Raw genomic sequence first — 8871 nt, 5'->3', positions numbered from 1 at the left:
CAATTTTTTTTCGAAATTCACGAAAAACTCAAAACAACATGGATAATCTCTTGCCTCCCAGCCCCTCGGGCACGGAAGGGTCGATGCCAAACTTGGATGTGAGCACTTCATTCCCAGACGCAGCGACTGCGTGGTGCACGTTGGGGGGAACCCGGCAACTGCATGTCCGGTGATGCACGTTGCGGGAAGCCCAGCAACTGCATGTCCCGTGATGCACGTTGTGGGAAGCCCGGCAACTGCATGTTCCGTGCCGGAGCGACCCAGCAACGGGTTTGTGTTTTCGAGGCTCCAGCAGCCCCCTGCTCACAACCAAGTAGGGAAAGACACTTCTGTGCACCCAAAGCAGGAGACAGAAAAAGGAGAAACATGCAAATAAATGAGGCAATCTTAAAACTCAGGGATAAAGCACTTATCTATATTCACAATAACCAGTGGTTTACACACGGGGGTTGCCCGGCTACACTAGTTCGAGAGGTATGCATCGGCGGCATCACCTGAGGGTCGGGCTCCGCTATTCCAGCTATTTTGCACCGGCAAGCCATCTTCAGTTTCCAGCCAGACAGCCGCGGTCTGGTTACCTGTACTACCCGGAAGGGGCCCTCCCATTTCGGAGTCAACTTGTTCCTGGCCTTTGTTCCTTGTATCCGGCGCAGGACAAGGTCTCCGTTCTCGAGCCCCCGGGGACGGACTCGCCTGTCGTGATAACGACGGAGTCCCTACTGGTAGCGCGCGGCTCACACAGCAACCCGGCATCGAAGCTCTTCGATGAAGTTCGGATAGTCGACCCTTTGCTCGTGTTGGCTGGAGTAACCGTACGCGCGTACTAGGGGAGATCCGTGCTTGAGCTCGAGGGGCTTCTGCCCCGTAGACAAGGGCGAAAGGAGTTTCGCCCGTTGCCCGACTAGGTGTGGTCCTGATTGACCACAACACGGGCTGGAGTTCTTCAACCCAGTGTTTCCCGTGGCCTTTGAGCTTGTCAAAGGGTCTCGTCTTGAGCCCCCGCAGCACTTCCGCGTTGGCTCGCTCCGCTTGCCCGTTCCTCCTTGGATGAGCAACGGACGCGAAGTGCAACTTGGTGCCCATGCCCTCGCAGTAGGCCTGGAACACCGCACTCGTGAATTGCGTGCCGTTATTGGTGATGATGCCATTAGGCACACCAAACCGGCACACAATGTTGTTATAGAACTTGATGGCCGCCTGGGCGGTCACCTTCCGCACTGGTTCTACTTCCACCCACTTGGAGAACTTGTTGATGGCCACGAACAAATACTCGTAGCCGCCGACTGCCCTTGGCAGCTTGCCGACGATGTCCAACCCCCAGACCGCGAACGGCCACGAGGAAGGGATGACATGCAAGGCCTGCGCCGGCTGGTTGCTCTTCTTTGAGTGGAACTGACACGCGTCGCACGTCTTCACCAGTTGCTCCGCGTCGACCAGAGCCGAGGGCTAGTAAAAACCGTGTCGAAACGCCTTGCCGGCCAGTGCCTGGGAGGCCACATGGGGGGAACTTGTGCCTCGATGTATCTCCTCCAACAGCGCACGCCCTTCTTCTTGGGGCACGCAGAGGAGCATAAAATCATTTGCACGCCTACGGTAGAGGTTCCCGTCCACCATGGCGTACATTTTGGCTTGCCGGGCCACTCGCTCTGCAGCGACGTCGTCTTCCGGGAGGGCCCCCACCTTCAGGTAGCGGGCAATTCCCACTACCCAGGGAGGGGTCTCCCTGCCAAAGCATGCCGCTATGTCAGCGGCATGGACCCCTGCCGTTGCAGGGTTTCCTTTGGTTGCCGGAGGGGCTTCCCCAGCAACCGGCTTGGGGGCGACTGAGGGCACAGCTTGCCTGTGTCAGAACACCCCCGCCGGGGGCTTTCGGCGCTCTGCTGCCATCTTGGACAGCTCGTCAGCCGCGAAGTTGTCCTTTCGCTTGACATGCTCGAATCGCAAACCCTTGAACTTGCGTTCTAGCTTGCGGACTTCCTCTACGAACGTTGCCATCTGCGGGCAGTCGTAGTCCTTGTTAACCTGGTGGATCATGAGCTGGGAGTCCCCGCAAATGACCAGGCGCTTGATGTCGAGGGCGATTGCCGCCCGAACCCGGCGAGCAAACCCTCTTACTCCGCCGTGTTGTTGGTGGAGTTCGGGAAATCGACTTGGACGGCAAACCTCAGCTGGTCCCCCGTCGGTGACTCGATGATGACCCCGGCGCTAGCTACCTAGAGACTGAACGCGCCATCGAAATAGAGTGGCCTTCGTCCAGCCTGCCGGGCAGGCTGATCTCCGGCTCCTCCTCTTCTACACTCGTCGACGTCCACTCGGCGACGAAGTCTGCAAGGGCTGCACTCTTGATGTTGTTGGAGTTGGTGAAGTGCAGATCGAACTCTGACAGCTCCATCCTCCACTCGGCCACACTTCCGGTGGCTTCACGGTTGGTGAGCGCGCGCTAAAGGCGGAACCCTGACACCACCTTGACGCGGTGCGCCTGGAAGTAGTGGCGCAGCTTGTGGGATGCAAGCAGAATCCCTAGGAGGAGCTTCTGCACCTGCGGGTACCTCGTTCGGGCATCGCGCAGCACCGTGCTGACGAAGTACACTGGGTGCTGCTCGAGCCGCTTGCACGGTGTTGCAGTTGCCGGCTCGGGGGTGGTCCCCGATTCCGAGGCGGTTGCCACGGGCCGTTCAGCCCCCTGCCCGCCGCCCCGGTCCCCGAACATCTTCCTCCCTCTTAGGTACCAGCACCGAACTGACCACCTGGTCAGTCGCTGCTAGGTAGAGTAGCAGCGGCTCGCCCGGCTTGGGGGCGACGAGGACGGGTGGCGATTTGAGGTAGGCTTGAGATCCTGGAACGCCACCTCGGCCTCGGGGGTCCACTCAATTGGGCCCTTCTTCTTCATCACCTTGAAGAAAGGCAGGGCGCGTTTGCCCCGCCTTGAGATGGAGCGGCCCAGCGCGGCAACGCAGCCGTTGAGGCGCTGGACATCCTTCACCTTGCGGGGATCCTCCATCTTCTCGATAGCTTCTATTTTGCGTGGGTTCGCCTATATCCCCCTGTGTGAAACCAAGAAACCCAGAAGCTGGCCCGAGTCTACACTAAAGGTGCACTTCTCAGGGTTCAACTTGAGTTTGATCCTGCGGAGGTTATCAATCGTCTCCCGCAGGTCATCAATCAGCGAGTCCCTGCACTTTGATTTGATGATGATGCTGTCCATGTAGGCCTCCACGTTCCGGCCTAGCTGGGGTCACAAACACACGTGCAACGGGTGCTGGAATGTTGAGCCCGCATTCTTCAACCCGAAAGGCATGCACGTATAACAGTAGCAGCCAACCGGGGTGATGAACGCTGTTTTCTCCTTATCTTCGACTGCCATCTTGATTTGATGGTAGCCGGAAAAAGCGTCCAAAAAGCTCAGCAGATCGCAACTAGCAGTGGAATCAACTCTTTGATCAATGCGGGGTACAGGGAAAGGATTCTTGGGACATGCATGGTTTAGATCAGTAAAATCTACGCACATGCGAAGCTTATTTCCTGCCTTGGGTACTACTACTGGGTTAGCTAACCAAGTGGGGTACAGAACTTCCCTGATAGCCTCGGCAGCCTTGAGCTTGTCCACTTCTTGCTTGATGAAATGCTTCCGCTCCTGTGCTTGCCGGCGGATCTTCTGCTTGATGGCGTACGTGACCTGCGGAGTACAAAAGCACAATGCACGCCCGTTTTTACCGAGGTTCGGGCCACCCGGAGGTGTAAAACCCTATGTCCTGCTTGTCTGAGCTTGTATTATCGAGCAATCGGCTGTTTACAAGGTTGCCGGGGAAAGCCCCGGGGCGATCTCTTTTTTCGCAAAGTGCTTTTTTCTACTTTGGGCTACCACTGAAATCAACCCTAGACTGAATTAGAACAGGAACTGAACCGAACCGAACCGAAAACAAAAAAAAAACCTTTGACCGTTGGCGGGTGTCCTCCTTTTATATCCAAGGGGATACCATAGGTGCCACGGTGCATGGTTTACAAGTGGCGAGCACGGAGCTTGGGCAACTCCTCCTCGGTGCGCTGGCATGCATGCATGAACGCCAACCCCGCTGCTAGGGGTCTAGGGCCTAAGAAATAGAACTGGACAGCCACTGTTCACCTGACAAGACGGATAACGCCCCTCCTGTCGGCTCATTAAATGCGCCGTGCACTCCGATCCTTGCCCTGGCGAAACTGTGCACTGGGCACCTGGCGCGCGCCCACGTGGCGTCGCTGCTCTGCTCGCTCGGTCCCGCCCTCACGGCGGTATCCTGCGCCCGGGAATCCCTTCTCCTGATAAGTTACTTCCCGGGAGGTGCCAGGCGAGAACCTTCACCCGGGAACCCCTCCTCCTGGCAAGTGACGTCCCGGGAGGTGCCAGGCGAGAACCTTCGCCCGGGAACCCATCCTCCCGGCAAGTGACTTCCCGGGAGGTGCCCAAGCGGGAACATTCCCCGATGGCCCGCTAGCCCTTCCGGGCTGGTAGTTTGCGGGGCAGCCTGTAGTTGCCGGCCAGGGTGAGATCCTCTAAGGAACTCGGCGACGCGACCCACACATCATGCAACGGTGGTACCCCGGGTGCCACTGGTGCGACATTACGCTTCGCATTGGCCTCGCCGGCGATCGCCTGAGCGATCCCCGTAGCTCACTGCCAAACCTAAAAGGGGGTGCCCGCGCATCCCTGGTGTCGGAGCCCCGCCTACACTGCTACATACCGTTTTCCTAGTGCACGGCATCAACTACAGGAATTTTCAAAACATAATCCCCCAGACCACCTGAGGGACGTGCCCCCACATACACTACCACATACCGATGTCACCTCGGATCCGGGTTTCATATTTCTTACATCCATCCTGGCAGAGCCCATAATACCATGTGGTTGTACTGGAAGCTACTAAACAGAAAACTAGTCCAATCTCTGTTTACGCCGGGTGGCATCCCACATTTGCGACACAGGCGCTCCCATGTAAATGGCGAGACGACTCATAGAAATGGACCTAACGTCGCATACATCTCAAATACTCAAAGCAGCCCACCCATGACGGTTCATTGAATTACTTGTTTTGCCATACACTAGGAAAAGTATACTTTAATTCAATACTATCACATTTTAATAATACCAACCCTCGTATACTAACATAGCATAGCATTTACTACTACGTTGCAATTGGTGGTGAGGACAAGGCAAGGGTATCCTATACTACTAGGAGAGATCATAGCTAGCATAGATACAATAATAATCCTAACAATGCAACTAAAAAAAAACTAGTACATAATAAAATAATATGATTATGGTCAAAGTGAACTTGCCTTGATAGCAGTTGGTATTCAAGCACTCTTCGCAATCACACAGTTCGCTCTCCGGGAAAACTAAACAAATACAAATGCATACTTAAACATACAATACAATCAAAAAGACATATATACCATGATGCAATGCAAAACATGTGACATGATTGGGTTGATTTTATTCGGGTGATCAACTGGTCCAAAGCATTAGCAATTAAAATAAGTGCATTAGGTTTAAAAACATAATGCAAAAACTTGGGATTAAAACCCTAATACAAGGTTTTATTGGCATTAGCCAATTATATTAATTCAAAATATTTATTTCTCTGTCCCAATGACAGGGGACAATAAAACAAATTTTTAGGCACTGGTTTCAATTAAAAAGGATTTCCAAACAAAAAGTTATGATTTAAATGGCATTAAAGCCTTTCTGTAATTTGACTATGGTTAAGTTATTCAAAATTAAATTTAAACTATGCCAAAAGATTATACATGTCAAGAGTTTCTCAGAAAGGTAAAATTTCTCAAATTTGGCCAAAGGGTTTAAAAGTTATGATCATTTGAAGTTCTATGTGCTTTTCTGCAAAACTGCCATTTATTTAAACCGGGAATTAAGTTTTCATTTTAATCAGGGACACGTGGCGTGATCTGATTCGCGCGTACCGGTTCGGGTTGGGATTAAATCGGAGCCGTCGGATCTCACTTAAAGGGGATCAGGCGGCCCAGATCGTGTACTGGTTCGGTGAGTTAAGTGATCTAATCCTAGCCGTAGATCTGGATCGGACGGGTGAGGGAGCGCGAGCTTACCGGCGGCGCTAGGTTTCCGGCGAAGTCTCCGGCGACGTGAGGACGTGGCGGCGGGCGTTTCCGGCGATGCCTCAGGTCGGGGAATAGCGTGGGAGATGCAGCTTGGCGAGGCGAAGACGCCAGGGGCGTCGGTGAGGCTCGGGGACGACGGAATGCTGGCCTAGGACGACGAAGAGGCGGCGGCCGGCGGCGGAGCTTCGGTCGTCAGCGTCCACGGGCTGCGTGGGAGAGAGGGAGAGAGGAAGTCGAAGGGGCAAGCGGCGGCGAGTGAGGAAGCGGGCGGCAGGGGCGGGCGACGGCGAGGAATCGCGGCGGCGTGGGCGCGGGATTTGCGAAAGCGAAAGAGGGGAAAGATAAGGGGGAGCTTGGGCTTTATAAGGACGCGGGCGGCAGGCGGCGGGGATCACGGAGCTGACGGGCGCGGCGGGGATGGCGCGCGGATTCGGCGGCGCGGACGCGGCGGTGTGACGGGCGGGGGCTTTCCCTGTGGGGAAGACGATCCGGACAGGCGGGCCCCGCCTGTCAGTGGCTCGTGCGCGCGCGTGCACCGCTGGGTTGGTCTGGCTCAGGTGGTTCGGTTTTCTTTTTTTTGTTAATTTTTTGTTTTCCTTTTTCTGATTTCTTTGATATCTTTTGATTTTGAACTCCAAATTGACCCAAATAAATTGCAGAAATTTTGTAAAATCATATTATAATATGATTCAACTTTTTGGACTATTTTCCCTTCCAAATAAAATATATAAAAATACATTTGCCCTATAAATGCCTTTAGGGCTATATAACTATTTAAATAAAATAGTTTTTCAACTCCAATAAATATCCAAAAATTATGGGATAGCCTATCTATGCAATAAACCCCTTTTATTGTCAAACCCTATTGTTTTAAAAATCCAAAGCTCAAATGGATGAAAAACCTAAGGTTTAAAATGAAATAAAACCTTTTTAAAGCCTTTATGGAGTTCAAATCTTGATTCAAAAATGCAAATGTGGCATGATGCTCATGAGTGCAATGCATATGAAAGAGTTTGAATTTTTGGGATCTTACAGCACACGTGGCGGCTTCCTCCTAAATCAGGGGCCTCCAAGTGTGGCGAGTCCCTCGAGATGCGGTCGCTCCACACCACCAGGCGCTGCTACAAGCCTCGACCCGTGGGCGGTCTACAAGCATTACAGTGCACAAGATTCCAGCTTCACCCTGCACATTAGATTCTTACCAAGCCCGAGGTGCTGCAAGTTTTTTTTCGAAATTCACGAAAACACTGAGCAGTATGGATGAACTCTCCTGCCTCCCAGCCCCCGGGCACAGAAGGATCGATGCCAAACTTGGATGTGAGCATTTTCATTTCCCAAACACAGCGACTGCGTGATGCACGTTGCGGGAAGCCCGGCAAGGGCATGCGGTGATGCCCGTTGCGGGAAGCCCGGCAACGGCATGCCGTGATGCACGTTGCGGGAACCCCGGCAACCGCATGCCGTGATGCACGTTGCGGGAAGCCCGACAACTGCATGCCCCGTGCCGGAGTGATCCGGAAATGGGTTATCGTTTTCGAGGCTCCGGCAGCCCCCTGCTCACAACCAAGTATGGAAAGAAACTTCTGTGCACCTAGAGCAGGAGACAGAAGGGGGAGAAACATGGAAATAAATGAGGGAATCTTGAAATTCGAGAATTAGCACTTATCTTTATTCACAGTAACTAGTGGTTTACACATGGGGGTTGCCCGGCTACACTAGTTCGAGAGGTATGCATCGGCGGCATCACCTGAGGGTCGGGCTCCGCCGCTTCACGGGTAGAACTTGCGCAAGTGCTCAATATTCAAGCTATTTTGCACCGGCAAGCCTTCTTCGGTTTCCAGCCGGACAGCCCCCGCGGCCTGGTCACCTGCACTACCCGGAAGGGGCCCTCCCATTTCGGAGTCAACTTGTTCCCGGCCTTCGTTCCTCGTATCCGGTGAAGTACAAGGTCTCCGTTCTCGAGCTCCCGGGGACGGACTTGCCTGTCGTGATAACGACGGAGTCCCTGCTGGTAGCGCGCGGCTCGCACAGCAGCCCGGCATCGAAGCTCTTCGATGAAGTTAAGATTGTCAACCCTTTGCTCGTGTTGGCTAGAGTTGCCGTACGCGCGTACTCGGGGAGATCCATGCTTGAGCTCGAGGGGCAGCACCGCTTCTGCCTCGTAGACAAGGGCGAAAGGAGTTTCGCCCGTTGCCTGACTAGGCATGGTCCTGATTGACCACAGCACAGGCTGGAGTTCTTCGATCCAGTGCTTCCCGTGGCCTTTGAGCTTGTCCAAGGTTCTCGTCTTGAGCCCGCGTAGCACTTCCGCCTGCCCGTTGCTCCTCGGATGAGCAACCGACGCGAAGTGAATCTTGGTGCCCATGCTCTCGCAGTAGGCCTGGAACACCGTGCTCGTGAATTGTGTGCTGTTGTCGGTGATGATTCCATTAGGCACACCAAACCGGCACACAATGCCCTTGAAGAACTTGATGGCCGCCTGGGCGGTCACCTTCGGCACTGGTTCCACTTCTACCCACTTGGAGAACTTGTCGATGGCCACGAGCAAATACTCGTAGCCGCCAACTGCTCTCGGAAGCTTGCCGACGATATCCAGCCCCCAGACCGCGAATGACCACGGGGACGGGATGACCTGCCGGGCCTGCGCCGGCTGGTTGCTCTTCTTCGCGTGGAACTGGCACGCCTCACACGTCTTCACCAGCCGCTCCGCGTCAGCCAGGGCCGTGGGCCAGTAAAAACCGTGCCGAAACGCCTTGCCTG

This window comes from Brachypodium distachyon, chromosome 1 (genome assembly GCF_000005505.3).
Source record: "Brachypodium distachyon strain Bd21 chromosome 1, Brachypodium_distachyon_v3.0, whole genome shotgun sequence".
Classification (NCBI taxonomy): Eukaryota; Viridiplantae; Streptophyta; class Magnoliopsida; order Poales; family Poaceae; genus Brachypodium; species Brachypodium distachyon.
The sequence above is the reverse complement of the archived record's forward strand: the minus strand, read 5'-3'. Positions refer to the sequence as shown.